General features: G+C 34.9%; 3 long non-coding RNA genes across 3 annotated transcripts; all 3 read right to left on the bottom strand.

Annotated features, from left to right (window-relative positions):
* Positions 1–1,750: 1,750 nt before the first annotated feature.
* On the bottom strand, positions 1,751–7,697 carry LOC140010216 (uncharacterized). Its single transcript, XR_011817496.1, has 3 exons — positions 7,550–7,697; positions 2,772–2,921; positions 1,751–2,222 (listed from the first exon to the last, which is right to left on the bottom strand). It is a non-coding gene; the product is annotated as an uncharacterized lncRNA (long non-coding RNA).
* Positions 7,698–7,741: 44 nt separating this feature from the next.
* LOC140010271 (uncharacterized) lies at positions 7,742–8,964 on the bottom strand. Its single transcript, XR_011817575.1, has 3 exons — positions 8,830–8,964; positions 8,618–8,729; positions 7,742–7,915 (listed from the first exon to the last, which is right to left on the bottom strand). It is a non-coding gene; the product is annotated as an uncharacterized lncRNA (long non-coding RNA).
* Positions 8,965–14,264: 5,300 nt separating this feature from the next.
* On the bottom strand, positions 14,265–15,917 carry LOC140010209 (uncharacterized). Its single transcript, XR_011817483.1, has 2 exons — positions 14,703–15,917; positions 14,265–14,509 (listed from the first exon to the last, which is right to left on the bottom strand). It is a non-coding gene; the product is annotated as an uncharacterized lncRNA (long non-coding RNA).
* Positions 15,918–17,593: the final 1,676 nt, after the last annotated feature.

Raw genomic sequence — 17,593 nt, 5'->3', positions numbered from 1 at the left:
GAGCTATACAAAGATCGCATTACTTGATACGCTGTCCTGGAAATAGACTCTTCATTCTTCACGAAAAGGGTTACGTCCATTCACTGTTTGTCTGTTCCCATGCATAATTGCATGGGGAAAAATGCTTACAATTGCTTTTGATGATCGACATGATATAAGTCAATGCTTAAAGCGGGAGCAGCGGACAACCATTTTGGCAATGTCTAAAACTTCACCAATGCGGTCAAGAGTCCCACCATTGGAATTTTCCAAAAGGGTTAGTTTTAGGTTAGTCTTTGTTTTAATTTTGTTTCATACCAAAAGTAAAAAGTTTAGATAAAATTTTTCCAATTATTGATTTACTACTACATGCACATTATTTTAGATGAGTTAAATTACTTTAATCGCAGCTTAGCTAGTAAGAACATTAGTCAGGTGGTAAAATCTGTGAAGTAACTCTTAAACTCTATGCTTTGGAGTTTCCCTTAGATGAAAAGGAAAAAGAAAATGTGATTGTTATCATCTTCGGTAACATATGACGTGTGACAACTAGTGAAATTGAACTTTGTTCTAACAACAAAAGGCCAAAACCGTTAATTCTGAATAAAATTTTATTGTTTTTGTTAACGGGAAATGGCATGAGACTAATTGAATATCAAAGTATCATTTATAGTAGTCGCAAACAAGGATTACCTAAACAAAAAAAATTAAAGAATAATAAGAAGAAATGTTCTATGATGGAGAACTAGATATAGCAAAGTCGGTAAAGTTTTTTTTTTTTTTTTCCTTTCTGTGCCTTAAATGAGGATCGAATTCTTATCATCTCCATATTCCCTCGCTTCCCAAGTTTTTCCTTCCAGTACCGTCCCTTCGAATTATTATTGTTAAAGACAACAAATTAAAAGGTTCCATAAGAACCTAATGGTTTTGAATGGGAAAACAGTAACTATTTGTTTCAAGTCAAGTAACATATTGGCCATTCCCACGCAACAGATGAATATTACAATCACAAAGGGAGGTTGTACAAATTTTTCTAAAGGCCTTTCTTGCTATTTCACTGGTGGCTTTGGTCACTGAAATCATTGCTTATTCCGAGAATTGGATTGGAGTTTGGTTCTTCCTTGGGAGGTTTATGGCGCCGTACAATGGCCTTATATAGCCTGGTTGTCCTTAAGAGTTGATTATGCTGCTGCTCCCTTGCTGTTAATACTTTCCAAGTTATGCATTGTACCTTCAAGATTGCGTCATTGGATCAACTGGTGCTTTGTCTTGGATCCTTCTGGATAAAGGTCGAGAAGTTGATACTAATAAAATATAGTATGAGAAACATATGACATTAAGGATGACTCTAGTTTTCCAATGGTTCTTGCACGGAATCCATGTGCAATGGCAAAAAAACAACCTTAAATCGGAATTAAATAGTTGCAGTAAAGCCTTTGAAAGTTATAATTAAGAACTACCAAATGAATGATTGACTAGTTCAATCTGATGCTTCCTTCTTGCTGTGGGAAAATGTGCTAATCCATTAGGAACCCTGGTAAAGTTTTTGAAAAACACCTCTAAAAATAACTAATCCATATGAAATCCTAGTATTTTCAATCTCTTGACATGATGTAAGCAGGACTTCATATGGGAAGGTAGTGAATTTTTTGTTTATCAATTAGCAAAAAGGTGCCAGATTCTTTAAAGGTTTAAACAGAACATCTGAACAGAAAAGGAATGGGAAGTTCAGGAAAAGTCAATTGAATACAAGACCATATGCAGTCGGAACTTTTATTGGCTAATAGACGAAGTATGAACAAATCCGTTGATCCTTGTAATCAAGTTAGTGACCTTAGATCTAGTAGTCACAACTCACATAAACTGACCAAACACATATAGCAAGCAAGAATTCAATAGTTGAAACCGACAAACGATGCCTGATTTTCTGGATTAATATTTTCCAGAAATACTCCTGTGCCACCTCTGTTGTTCAACTTGGGGATTTTTGGCCAGAACTTTGCGCATGTCAGCCACAATGCTCTGCCAAAAATTCAAAGTTTTGATCCATTCCAAGGTAAGTATAACCAGAATTTGGCCTTACGCTGATTTTGTTCACATCCAAGTGACTGATGGCTAAATGAGTTTTTATCCACCAATGAGTTCTTTGACTTAAATTTCTGACAACATTGACAGTAAACTCGTGGTTTGGAATGTGAACAGTTCGCAACCTTCACCCATTACAACTGTTGGTGACCACCGCGCTACATGCAAAGACATAAATACATATAGTAAGAAAATACTAAAGTCAGCTAAAAGAAAAGCAAGAAAGTTCTGAGAGTACTCTCTCTTCCCAAAAAAAACAATTTCATAAATCAACGTAGGAAAAATTCAAGGTGCATCTACAACACTCCACAGTCCATACATAAATGGTTCTCAGACCAGAAATATTCTCTCTCTCTCTCTCTCTCTATTCTCTCCTTCAGCCCTTCTTCACCTAGAAGAAGTAGAATACAGTGGGAGAAGTTGCGGAGAACCAAAATACCAACCTCGACAGTACAAGAATAGCCTTCAATCTTTTGTCTGAATCGATTCATTCACACAAATGGCTGTGTTGCATGAATCATTGCACTTAAAAAGAAAATTGGTAAAGATCTAAGCATAATAACAGCAGAAACAATTCAAATGAACTAAAAAACAGGCATAAAATCATGTTTTAAATGTGTAAATCTACCACGATCACTGGACCAAGTAAAGAAATTGCAACTAGAAGAAGGGTAAACACTTCAGCAGAAAAGACATATAAATCATACCTCACGACCAGCAAGTGTAAGCAAGACAGTACCAAGCCCTCCAGCAGTGAGCCATTTCTGGGTCGAGAAACCCGGCAATTCCATGAACAATGAGGCAGCAGCAACCCACACTGCAGTGTATACTGCTTTTCCCGCAAACTGGAAGCCCATCTGATGTTGGAAATATAGTAAATAACTAATCTAAACAAGACAAATGCAAAGACTTTGAGGCATGAAAACACTTTCCTTAAGATGTTATTTGCCTTTATATTAGACAAATTACCTCTAGAATATAACCAAATCTAAGAACTATCAATGAAAAAGTGATTTAATTCTGTCAAAATCCTACTATTTTAAAGAATAGAAACACCTCTCCAAGACATTATCAAAGAATGCAATCCTTATTGAATAAGTGTACAGGTAGTTAACCATTTAATAGGTATGTCTGTTAAATGTAACTGTTATTAACCACCTCTAATTAATTATCTAAAATAAATATTTTAGATAATTAATTAACACCCTACCCTAATCAGAAAGCCCCAAGGTCCAAGGTGTCCTCTTTCAATGTGGGACAATAAACTTCAACTTTTTTATTACAAACTATTACCAACAATCCCCCACTTAGTTTGTAATGAAATTAAATCAGCACTCATATTATCTTGCATAGAGAAAGGTGTTTGTGAACTTAAACCCTTCTCTTAGTGTAAATATTTCACTTGTTCTAACAAGTTAAGGTGACTACATTGCTTAAACCATAACTTTAAAGTTAAAACAGAAATAGCACACACAAGGTTATATCCTTTTCGGAGAATAGTTCACGAAATGATTTTTGCACTTTTACCGGTCATGTGCTCCACTTTAGATTCATGATCACTTACAAAAGAAAACCCCCACTTTTCCTAGGAGCGGCACCACTCCCATGATCATATAGGTGAAGTACTTTCAAGCCTTTATTACCAAGGCACTATGAAACCATATTTAACTTCATTAAGATTATGATACTCAGCCTCTTAAGTATCAAACTGCACTAGTACCTTGGAATGGTATAATACAATTTCTAGTGCTCACAACCACTTATTAGAAGCTTGTTATTACCCTTTAAACCTTTCATCTAGTGTTAGTGCTAGAAGAGAGGTTGGGTTACCATTACTAGTGGTTCTAGACAAAGGGTTTTAACCCCATTCCTAATGACATTGTTTTCACTATATCTCTTGAGAAAGTTTCAGTGATTGGATCCGCCAAGTTGTTGAATGATCTAACATACACCACTGTGACTATGCCATCATTCAATACTTGTCTGACATATTTGTGTCTTAGGCTTATATGTCTAGATTTGCCGTTATATATATATTCTATTGAAAGCTCTAGACATAGTGGCTTCGCTATCACAATGCAAAGAAATGGCTGGCATTTGTTTTGGCGACAACTCGATATCTAACAGTAAGTTTCTTAGCCATTCGGCCTCTTTGCATGCAGCTGCTAAGGCTACAAGTTCAGCCTCTATGGTGGAATAAGTTATAACAGTTTGTTTCTTTGATGCCCAATAAACAGCTCCTCTACCTAACGTAAAAATCCATCCAAAAGTAGACACTTTGTCACATACACTGGTTACCCAACTTGCATCAGTATAACCTTCAAGTACAGCCAAAAATTTGTTATAGGAAAGCTCTAAATCTTTGGTCCTTTTAAGATGTCCAAGCACTGTACCTATAGCTTTCCAATGTTCTATACCAGGACTCTCAGTGTACCTAGCGAGCCTACAAACTGCATATGAAATATCTGACTTAGTACAATGCATAGCATATATTAGACTACCAATTGCACTAGTGTACTCTAATTGAGCAATCGGCTTTCCAGAATTTTCAAACAACTTGAAGTTAGGATCATAAGGAGTGCTTACTTCTTCACTTTCAAATGTTGATACTTCAAAACTTTCTCAACATAATGAGATTGACTTAAAGAATAGCCCACACTATGTTTCTTAACTTTAATTCCTAAGATAGTATCTACTTCTCCAAGATCTTTCATATTGAATGTAGAAGATAAATACTTCTTAGTTTCTTCAACGCCTTTGTAATTGGTACCAACAATTAGCATGTCATCTACATATAGACAGATTATCACACCACATTCTCTAGTAAACTTGGAATAAATGCACTTATTAGCATTATTATATTTAAAACCATTAGAGAGTATAGCAGATTCAAACTTTTGATGCCACTGTTTAGGTACTTGCTTTAAACCATACAGAGATCTTATCAGTTTGTAAACTTTCTTTTCATTTTCTGGTAGAACAAAAGCTTTTGGTTGATCCATATGCACCTCTTCATTTAAGTCACCATTTAAAAAGGCCATTTTTACATCCATCTAAAAACGCCATTTTTACATCCATCTAATGTACACACAAATCAAACATTGAAGCCAATGTTAATAGTACTCTTATAGATGTAATTCTGGCCACTGGTGCATAAGTATCAAAATAATTAGTTCTCTCTTTTTGCCTAAATCCTTTTGCTACTAATCTTGCCTTAAAAGTTTGTACAGATCCATCAGTAGCATATTTCTTTCCAAATACCCAGTTACAGCCAATTGGCTTAGAACCCGGAGGCAAATTGACTAGGATCCAAGTATGATTACTTAATAATGAATCCATTTTATCATTAATTGCCTCTCTCCAAAACGATGCATCTCTTGATTCCATAGCTTCATTAAAAGTTTTAGGGTCATCTTCTACATTCAACAAGACAGGAATCTTGTCAAGTAGAAATTGTTTATCGCCTTCAACTAAGAAAACAATAGCTTGTGAATCTATAAAATCAGAGGATAAATGTTTTTCCTTTTACTGCCTTTGACTCCTCCTCAATTAACTTGGAACGTCCCCTGCATTCCTTTTATTATTATTAGAGAGTCTAGCATTGGAAATGGGCGGTGGCTCTTGGCTTGAATTCATACTCATTGTTGAATTATAAAAAAATTTATTTTCTAAAAATTTGACATCTCTATATTCCATAATGATGTTAGAATCTAAATCTAGCAATTTATATGCTTTTGAATTTTCAGCATAGCCTACAAACACACTTTTAAATACTCGATGTCTCTATTTAGTTCTTTTATGATCAGGGACTCTATAAAAGGCTATACAACCCCAAACTCGAAAATACTTCAAGTTTGATTTTTTACCTTTCCATAATTCATATGGTGATATCTTGGATTAAACGAAGTTACTCGATTATGTATATGACAAGCAGCCAGTAAAGTCTCTCTCCATAAATTTTTAGGCAGTCTAAAACTTATAATCATGGCATTTACCATATTTTCCAAAGTCCTATTTTTCTTTCTACCAAACCATTTTGCTGCGGAGTAAAAGGTGCGTTAGTTTGGTGTATAATCCCATTTTCTTCACAAAATTGAGAAAAATCAGTAGGCAAATATTCTCCACCTCTATCACTTCTCAAAATTTTAATTTTCTTTCCTAGTTGATTTTTCACAAGATTTTTGTAACACTTAAACATATGAAATGACTCATCTTTCGTTTTCATCATGTAAACATACACATATCTTGAATAATCATCAATGAATATGATGGAATACCTTTTTTCTCCCCTTGTTAGAAAGCCATTTAATTCACAAATGTCAGAATGAGCAAGATCTAACAAATCATTGTTTATTTCTGCTTTAGGAAAAGGTAATCTGGTCATTTTTACTTGTATGCACATTTCACATTTTTTCTCAGCATTATCTTTAAATGAAATCAGCCCATGTTTAGACATAAACTACAAAGTTTTATGATTAACATGTGCTAATCTACCATGCCAAAGAGAATATGAAACATCTACAACATATACAGAAATATTATCTTTATTGATACGTAACTTGAACATTCCATCACAAGAGTATCCCTTGCCTATAAATACACCATTCATAGAGAAGATAATCTTATTAGACTTTAGTACAACCTTTAGCCCCTTTTTGTTTAAGGCATCGGCCGATACAGGATTTTTCCTAATTTCTGGAATATGAAGTACATTGACCAATATAAGTTTCTTTTCAGAAGTAAACTGCAAGTCTACACTTTCTTTGCCAAGAACATTTGCTGTATTATGGTTTCCTCTCAATACTTCATGATCATCAGGAACTTCTTCATAAGTCTTGAATTGGGACTTATTATTACAAACGTGCACGGTGGCACCAGAATCATACCACAAGTCACACGATTTGGTTGCAACAGCTATATGTAACTCAGAAATCATGCCAATGTTCCAATGTGAAATCATTGCAACAGTCTTAGCAACTTCTTGTTCAACTAGATTTGCATTTTTGGCATTGTTTTTCTTTTGTTTTTTGTTGCAATCTACCTTGCATTCGCGCTCGTAATGTCCCTTCTTGCCGTACTTATAGCAGACTCTATTCTTCTTCTTGTCCTTAGATGTACTTGCTTCTGGAGACTTTCTTTTAGAACCAGAAAAATTATGTGAATTCTTCTCACTTAAGGTATTCACTTTAATATCATATTCTGTTTGCTTCTTTTGAAGATTTCTGGTATCTTCTTCAATACGCAAATGTTTCAAAATTTGATCTATAATGAATGTTTTATAGTTTGGAGCAATTTTTCTTATAGTCATTCCAACTGGTTGGAAGTTTCGCTATTATTGCTCCAACTTGCAAAGATTTAGATACCTCCACTTTCAGATCATGTAATTTAGACACAATCACTTGGAGATCATGAATCCGATCCATAAGAGAAGAATTCTCAGTGATATGAAAATCAAAATATTGCATAATCAGAAATTTGTCCGCACCTTATTTCATCGTATTATACTTGTACTCCAGCACATTCCAGATTTCCTTTGGCGACTTGACTGTAGTATACATATCATACAAGCAATCAGAAAGAGTATTCATGACGTGTCCTCTGCACAGCAACTCGTCATCTTCACGTTTCTTGCGTTGCACCTTGACTTCATTAGAATTATTATCTTTAGGCATTGGAATTTCAGGAAGTGAAGGATCCAGAACATAAGCAATCTTCAAAGCTGTCAGGAAAAATATCATCTTATCCTTCCAATGGGAGTAGTTAGTGCCGTCGAATTTGTCCAACTTGACGAAATCCTGATTCATCACTTTGAAAGAGGATTCAGACTTGACTCCATTGTTGAGAATATCACCTTAAGATTGTTGGAAATATTGTAAATAACTAATCTAAATTGAACAAACGCAAAAACTTTGAGGTGTGAAAACACTTTTCTTAAGGTATTATTTGCCTCTGTATTAGATAAATTACCTCTAGAATACAACAAAGTCTAAGAACTATCAATGAAAAAGTGATTTAATTCTATCAAAATCCTACTATTTTAAAGAATTGAATCACCTATCCAAGACACTATCAAAGGATACAATTCTTATTGAATAGGTATATAGACAGTTAACCATTTAACAAGTATGTCTGTTAAATGTAACTGTCATTAACCACCTCTAATTAATTATCTAAAATAAATATTTTAGACAATTAATTAATATTCTACCCAATCAGAAAGCCCCAAGGTCCAAGGTGCCCTCTTTCAATGTGGGACAATGAATTTCAACTTTCTCATTACAAACTATTACCAACATATGAAAATAAGCAAGAGATCCTCATTTGAGTGAAAAAACTAGTTTACATCACTAAGACAACTACAAATGCTTCCGTTTGTCTTTGGTTCCAGTATTTTCCATTAAAAATTATTATAAGTAGACATTAGAAAAGCTCATTCCATCTCCTTGAACAAAAATAATAGACCAAGAGGATAAAGCACACGATACAATAGGCAAATGATAAAATGATTAAGAAAATTTTTTGATGAACTATAGCTGCAACGAACATCGCTCACCTTGATAAACAATACCAAATGCCAAAACTATCGACAATGATCTTACAAAATTAACAGCCGTTGCTTGACAATTTGACTAGCTTCAGTTGGAAGAACAGCTGGATCCAATGCTCTGGAGACAAAGTCAGTATTTTCAGGATATTGCAGGTCATAATGTCACATGATTGTTTATTTCATCAAATGACAGTTATCTTCCAAGTGAATATCTTAACCTGCAAACTAGTAATACCCCTGTCCATAGCAGCAATGGTTGAAAATAAGAGGTCAAAATAGAATGTGTGCTACTCTTTTGCCGACTGTTATCACTCTTCCGCAAGATCATGGAATTTATAATTAACAATAGCCTGGCACAAATAGAAGAAAGAATATTGTGAAAAAGGAAGTAGAGATGAGTACATACGTCAGGAAATATATTTCTGCTTTGCTGCATAAGTGGCCTAAGACCTCATAATGCAAAAATGGCTAAACCAACTGCAGGAAACAACTTATTCACTAAAGGACTACCCTGTAAGTTGTTGCATGATATGCTTGTCAAGATCAAACAAAAATAGTTTGCCAAGTTTAACAACAATGAGAAAAAAAAGCAGTAAAAGACGTTGGCAAACTAACAGCCATTTATAAGTGTAATGACATTTGTCAAACTTTTTTCCAGTATGCAATATCCAACTTTTCAATTTCATCCAAATATACTTTGAACCAAACTGTCGCTTATGAATCTTCGAGAACTTCAAAGCACTTTTTTAGAAACACACAACTATCCAGAGGCACTAACCGTAAAAAGCAACAGTTCAAGTCAAAAATCAACACAATGGGATATGAGATAAACTAAGTCTAATAGACTAAAAGGAACATTTCTCTATCAAATTTTACTCAATATGTTTCAAGAACAATTGTTGGTCACAGCTAGCTATAGATCTGGTACCATAGCTAAAATTTTTGCAATTGAGCCTGAAGTACTGCTAGCGCTACAAACATACAAAGGAAAGTTGAGAATTTGCATCCGACTCTCTTTCTATTTGAATTTTACAAATTTCTTTGCTCTTTTACCGAACGGATGATACCATATGGATGCAAAGAGTTATAAATTGTCAAATAATTTCCTAAATAGATAATAGCATAAGCATGCCCCCAAGAGAAAAAACTAAACTACAACAAGTGCATCAATTTGGACTTTGAGGCAAAATGAAACAAAGTCCAAAACCAACAATTACATTGCTAGTGTTAAGGTGACATTCCTAACAGTAGAAGGAGTAGCCAGGATTTAATGAAAAGAACACTCGAACTGATGGTATTTGTAAGGGAGAGAGTTAGTCTGCCAACATAAACTAGTCAAAAGTTGAGGAGCCCAAGAATTCTGCTTCTATAAGGCAAAAAAGGTTAACTATTAGGTTTGCTCATGGCACAGAAAACTATCTCAATTTCATAATACAAATAAACAAAACCATGCAAGCCACAAAGATAGAATGCTGTGCCAAAAATTAATTATAGCAGATCATAACCCCAAAATTCAAATTGCATATAGCATAGGTTGCAATGAAATATCGAACAAAACCACCCCTCGAGTTATAAAGAATATATCCCCGCGAGAAGGAGGATACTACAAAGCAGAATTAGGGTTATGCCTCTAGTTGTTGGGCATTTATGGCTGCCAATTTGATCGCAACAAAGTATTATTTGAAGAATGGAGGGACCAAAAAATTGGTCCTTCTCTCGCATCAATATTTAGTTGACAAGGTGGTGGGTTCTGATCTCCCTTGGGAAAAGGATCACTATAGGGGCAGATCGCTCAGCTATGAAAATGCCTTTAAGTTTGTACAAAAACATGGATTGTAGGTACAATCCGTGTATCGTACAGGTTTAAGAGGGACAAAATAGAGAGATAGTTGGTGTGGCTTCCGCTGTTTTGAGGGTCAAAACATCAAGATATAGAAGTCTTAACCTTGAGGAAGCATATGACATTGTAGGGCAGGAGCCAGTAGCTAGAGTATTGTGTTATGGGAGTGTTTGCGCACAGTGGGAGGGCGAGGTATTCATGTCCTTTTTAATTGTGCATATTTAAATTGTTAATTCAATTTATTATTTTTTTGTAGGATATTATGAATGTACCCACTGGGAAACATAAGGAGAAATTGAGACATTCAAACATTCATAAAACGAATTATCACACTGTCCTTTTGGTAGCATCCGGGGAGTAAGACAGTATCAGATTTTTTGTGCCAAAGGGTTCCTATAGGTCTAATGGGAGAGAGTTTCAGGGATTTTATCCAATTTCAGTTGCCTTATTGGCTGGATTTCACCTAATCCATCTAAGTGTAATGAAGTTGCAAAAGAAAAGCTGTGCGATTTTGAATTTGTAACTCTAAGTTAGCTTTTGACCTATTATCAGCTTTAATACTTTTTCCACGTGATTTGTATCTGACTGCGAATTCGTAATTCTTGAGTCATTTGTTCTTTATAGCTTTTTCCCAGGTTAGCCTTATTTCTATGCCTGATCAATCTTGCATCTTAAAGCTGGAGAAGGAATAAGAAAATCAAAGGCAAAGGGTATGCAATATGAAGAAATCTTTAAGTTTCTTCCTACTGCATGCATCACCATATCAAACCAGTTCTAAAGATTCGGTTATAAAGATTCAGTTTGCATGCATCACCATGTCACGTACCCTTTCATTTGCAACTTCATTACACTCGTGCGAACTAACGACAACCCAAAATTCGGCCAACAAGCTAATTGAAATTCGATAAAACTCCTGAAACCCCCATTAGGCCCATAGGAACTCTTTGCCACAAAAATCTGACACCATCTTGCTTCCCAGATGCTACCAAAAGGACAATGTGATAATCCATCTATGAAAGTTCGAACGCCTCAATTTCTCTTTACGCGTCCCAGTAGGAATTTTCATAATATCTTATCGAAAAATTAACTAATGAATTAAGCTAACAATTTAAAAATGTAAAACTAAAACAAATGAATACCTTGCTCTCCCACCATGCAAAAATGCTCCCATAACACAACACTCCAGCTACCAGCTCTTGCCTTACAATGTCATATGCTTTCTCGAGATTAAAACTTCTATTTTTTGATATTTTGACCTTCGAAACAACGAAAGCTGCACCACCTATCTCCCTATTCTGGTTCTTCTTAAACCCGTACAGATACAGGATTGTGATACAATCTGTGTTTCTGTACAAACTAACGTCTTCATAGTTGAGCGATCTACCCCCATAGTGATCCTCTTCTCAAGGGACATTGGAACCCACTAACTTGTCAACTAAATGTTGATGCGAGAGAGGAATCAATTCTTTGGTCACTCTATTCTTCAAGTAATACTTTGCCGTAACCAAATCAACAATCACGAATACCCAACAACTAGAGGCTTAACCCTGGTTCCCAACCCGAGTAATACAAATTGGGAGGTGCCGCAAAATGCCATTAACCATCTTAGTCTGATGATTATTCCAAGGAAATTATATATCATTTAAAGAATTATTAGAGGAAAAAAAAGAAAGTAAAAAAAGGAGAGTTAATATGGCCAACTATGTAGATGTTTTTTTAAGTTCTCAGTTAATCAATACTATTGATGAGGCTTCCCAACACTAAAAACATTGACCCAGAAAAAACTAAGAATCTGCCTAGGAGATTAAATGCAGAATATCAAGTTCCAAGAAGGTCAATAACATTATTTTGAGCTAAAAAATAAAAGAAAACTAAAAAATAACTGATGGCCTTAAAATACACCAATAAAACGAAAATGAAGCTTAGTCTTTACCAGTATAAATGCAAGGTGCCGTTTAATCCTCTCTTTTTTCCTCTTTCTTCACCTTACACTTCCTTCAATGGATTGCTATAGAAACATTTGTTCTCCAATTGCACATCAAAATTATTAGAAGTTTCTTTTTAATAGTGAGCATCTTCTTAATCCCAATACACACCAATCCTCAGTAAACCTTCAAATTAAGACATCCTTAAGTTTATTCAAGAATTACGCTTTAGCGAAGCTCAATTTGGCAAGCACAAACTGAAAAAAATTACATTACATTCAAGAATTTACCATTCAATGAATTTAAAAAAGAAAAGAAAAGGTTTCCATATTGAAGATGGCTTTAACATAACTTTGAACATAGCTTAACATAAAAGGAGATAAACTAATACATCGTAATACTGAATCCAAAGGAAAGCATGGAGGGCGGGTAAGAGGGCCAAATTCATCCAAACTACGCAAATGTCACTTTATAGAATGATATTTACATAATAGTGATGCAGATTCCCTTAAAAAAGATAGTGGATAATTGATTTCATTAAAATATCTAACCTCAAAAAATGGTACTGTGAAGTCTGGGAATGGTGCACAAAAATCCACAGTTCATTTCCTACCACCTCGGGAGCTGGAGGATTTGCGGAACGCTGGAGCATTTTCAAAGATCATAAGATTTTATTGTTATTTGGATGGAAGCCAAAGAAAAACTTCCTCCCATGAGATAAGAAGAGATAAGATTTTGGATGGAGAGTAGGAAAACAAATACTATAAGATGAGAGTAGATGATGAATTGTTGGGATGGAAGGGCAGTAAAGCAACGTTAAGATGAGAATAGATGACGAACTATCGGCATGGAAACCAAAGGTTGTGAATTAAAACATAGATATGTTGGAAAACCATCACAAGATTTGCAACATCTAAGAATCTCTTCTTTGGAAAGAAGCCAGATGGGTAGAGGAAAACTTGCAGAAGAGAAGACTTTGACCCCAGAAAGGAAAAAAAAACAAAGAGAGAGAGGAAAAGAAAAGACGGGATTTATAGGAATGGCAACGGGCCCGTCTCCCCCACCCCGTCCCATTTTCTTTGCAGGAGCATTTGCGAGATTAATAAAAATTTGTCATATAATTTTATTGTAGTCAAATTTTAGCAAATAATTAAGTATTAAAATATCAATACATTAACAAATTATTATTCATTATAATTTCATAATTGAAATCATAAAAATAATCAAATAAAAACTATTTGAATACAATCCAACATGATAAAACAAATACAACTAAAGCAATCAAATTTTCACTTTTGAAATAAATACAATCACTAAATTATTATTGTATTTTTTTGAGAAAAAAGTATTATTGTGTTAAGTTTAATTAGAAATTAAGTATAAATGTATTAGTAAATTTAGTATAATTAATTGAATTAAATATTATATATACATATAAATATATATAAATATAACTATATACATATTTTAAAGGGTGTCCTAGCTCCGTTTCTTAACGGGAGAATTCGGCCCGTCCCAACTCCTATCCCATTAGTAGGCCTATCAATGGGCCGAGTCCGGGTCAAAATTAATAAATCCTGACTCGGACCTGCCATACTGTATTAATTTCGGACCTGATCCAAATACTTGACGGGTTTCCTAATCTCTCTACCAGACCCACACCTAACGGGTCCCGGATCCGGGTCGGGTCTACTCGAAAAAAGGCCGTCAAAAACTTGTTATTACTGCAACTTTAGCACCTGAAAATGCAATCTGATTTGTATCACATTTTGCGGACTGCGCAAGCCTTTGCGAAATCAGGGAAGCTAGTTAATTTGCCAAAGAAGCAGAATCAAACTTTTCTTGCCGAAAATTACAAATGAAAGATGTTTTGAAGTAAATTACAAAGTTATTCAAAACCAATCACAAACTTAAATCACAAACCACTCATAATAACCATTCTAAAGCCAACCACAAATCAATCTACAAACTACAAAGTCATATGTTAACAACAAAGCCAATATGACATCCAACAAACTACAATTTCTAAAAAATCCAATCAAACATTAAATATCAAATATATCAACCAACAAATGAAGTCTCACTGCCTTGTCGATTACAATAGTCTTCATGGCTCTCAAGTTTCACAATCTTCTGCAACAAAACAAGGATACAATATATTTGTAAACTAATTACTAAGTAAAACAACAAAAAATCAGATAAGAAAAGAAATCAAATTGGCCTTATTCAAATACATCACCCTAACTTGAGAACTTTAGAAGAATCACCCAAATCTTCTCCAAATAACTCTAAGAAAACAAAGAGAAAGAAAGTAGATTAGTCTTACTAGAGTAACTCAACCAAACAAACTTGTCATAACAATTCCTTGGAGTTCATCAGATGAAGCCTGTCCATGAGATCTCTCAGCAGTCACTCTTGATACCGCTAGTCAATCAACCACAACTTATTAGTTGAGCAAGTGTTGCTATAGAAAATTGTTATTTTTTTTTCCAAGAGGATCATACCATAACTGACTCGGTTAGGCTCCTTAACATCTCCTGATACCATTATGCTAAATTTCAAGTCCATCTTCAAGGAGCAAATTACATCTTATAATAACACATTTCCATATTGAGAGGACAGGAAAGAGGGAAGCTAATCTAAATTAGTTACCACGCAATATTGTTCAATGAAGGCTGTATGTCTTATGTATAATGCATTATGCTCCTTTAACCTTTAGGCAACCTAGCTAGACGACAATATCAAAGTCAAGATCTAGTGCTTAGACAAAGACAAAGTTCATAAAATACACTAGAGGTGAGAAAAAGGGGAGGACATTCAAATGGAGTAATTAAATGGGGAATATGTTCTGCTGAATTTAATAACATACAATATGAACAGAAGAGAGAAAAATCACTCAACATTTATTGTGCCTTAACATCAGAACCGATCAACCGTGACATTTTCCCTCAATTCGTCCATTTGTTCCCAGGAATTTCACAATTCAGAAGGAGAATCAAAACCCATCACTGAAGTTTCAATATTTAGCTCAATTTAGTAGACACAAATAACAAACTGCTACTCACATTCACGGTCCTTAAATTCACGGTCTTTGACAAAGACAAAATACCAGAATTCCGGCCTTCATCTCACCATGTTTTTTACAAACTCTTACAGTATTCAAAAATGTTTAAAAAATACTTGTGACTGTGAGAAAGAAAGCTGGGCTGCTAGAAGCTTGGAAGAGTTAGGCTTCTCTGGAGCTGCAACCGTCAGGCGTCAGAGATGGAGAGAGCTCTTTGGTTTCACGGTGGACTGGCGGAGGCAGAGCAAAAGAGAAGAGAGTGAGACTGGAACTGGAAGAGCTGGAACTGGAGGCAGGCAACGGGCTTCTCTGGAGCTGGGCTTCTTTAGAGCTGGAGATGGAGAGATCGTTGCCGGTTTCACGGCGGACTGGCCACTGGCGGAGGCGGGAGGCAGAGCAAAAGAGAAAATTCTAAAAGGGGAAAAAGGGATGTGCGGCGGTGGGTATTAGGGTTGGAAAAATTTGAGAATGAAAAAAGTAGAAATGTAGTATTGATATGAATAATTATGATAGATTGATATATATTTTTTAAGTATTAATTAATTAAAACGGGTTCGGGTCAAATACGGGTCGAAATGATATATTCTGTATTCGACTCGTAAATTTATTAGATAAAATGGGTTCGGATCGCGGATCTATATACCTATCCATACCCGAAAAATATTAATGGATCCGGGTCTATTGACATCTCTATCCATTAGCCCTCCGCGAGAGTACCTACCCTAATTGTCATCCCTAGACGGGAAAGCTGTTTACTGTAACGGGTCTAATCCAGGAACAGGATCCAAAAACAGTCGGATTTGGAAACTGTTCGAATCCGGGCTAAATTTGGTAATTGTGGACCTAGATCCAATTCCAGAAATTGACCGGTTCCAGGTTAGGATTGGTAATTGCAGACCCAAACTCGACTTGCCATGAAACTGTCTGGATCTGAATCCAGATTTGGCCAGAATCCAAATTTGGTCAAGTTTCAATCAATCGAATTCGGGTACATCGATTTTTTAGAATTAATTAAATACGATAAAATTTTTAAATAGTTTAGAAGTTTTATTTGTAAATAAACTTTATCAACACTACAATTAAATTATCTTTTTAAATTAAAATTAAGTATATTATCAATAAATTTTAATGATATATACATTTTTATTAAAATATTTATGCTAATTAGATCCAAGTCCAAAATGGGTTAAAACATATAAATTCATATCCGACTCGTTTTATCTTATATAAAAAATGGATTCAAGTGAACAGGCCTACTATTTATCCTAAATCCAGAAATCAAAAAAGAATCGGGTTCGAGTTAGGTTCGGGTCTGAAGCTGGTACATTGACAGTCCTACTCTCCGGAGACACATGGCTCACTTTTAGTATGGCACTTGGCCACATATGGAAAAAATTTTGCGTTATTTTCTCCCTTCTTGCATGTTAGGAATGAAACACTCATCAGCCGGTAATTAAAGCATTCAGTATAAAATTTCAAAAATTTGGAAATTAATTTTTCAAAACTAATATCTGATTACCGTTCAAACTTTAATTTGGTAAATTAAATATTGGTTTGTTTATCATATAGCTTTCGTGGATTTTAAATATTAAATATTTCGTTGATCAATTTGGATTTGTTGGAAAGCCATTGAATTGCTTGTCCTCGGGGTGCTGCAGTTTTTCATTTGATTTGTGGCTTTTATAAAACGGATCGGATTTGAGTTGGGCTTGGGTCTGAAGTCATGCCGTTGACAGCCTATTATCAGGAGCCTAAAATATTTTCAAGGGATCCTTCTACCATGTGGTATGCTATATCTGAGGTATCTTATCTCATGGATTTTTTCTTTTTCACCCTCTTGTTCCGACAAGGGGTCAGATTTATCCCGACGGGAGCAAGAGTAACAATACAGTTTATAATGCTACAGGAGGAGCAGGTATAGTAAGCAAAATTATACGTGTTGCAGAATTTCCTATTATATATTTTCAAGTGTTTTAGAACCACAAGAAATTTCTTTGCATTACTATTCTTTTTTTGGTGTAAATCAAGATAGCTTATGTAGCTAAGAAGCAAAAGCAAATATGTTGATTGGTCATACACACGTAAAATCATGTATGACAATGAACCTAACTAGCATCGAGGCCCTGAATGACCGTTTCGAATTCTTTTCAAAA

This window comes from Coffea arabica, chromosome 7c, assembly GCF_036785885.1.
Source record: "Coffea arabica cultivar ET-39 chromosome 7c, Coffea Arabica ET-39 HiFi, whole genome shotgun sequence".
NCBI classification, from domain to species: domain Eukaryota; kingdom Viridiplantae; phylum Streptophyta; class Magnoliopsida; order Gentianales; family Rubiaceae; genus Coffea; species Coffea arabica.
This window is presented reverse-complemented; position numbering and strand designations above follow the sequence as displayed.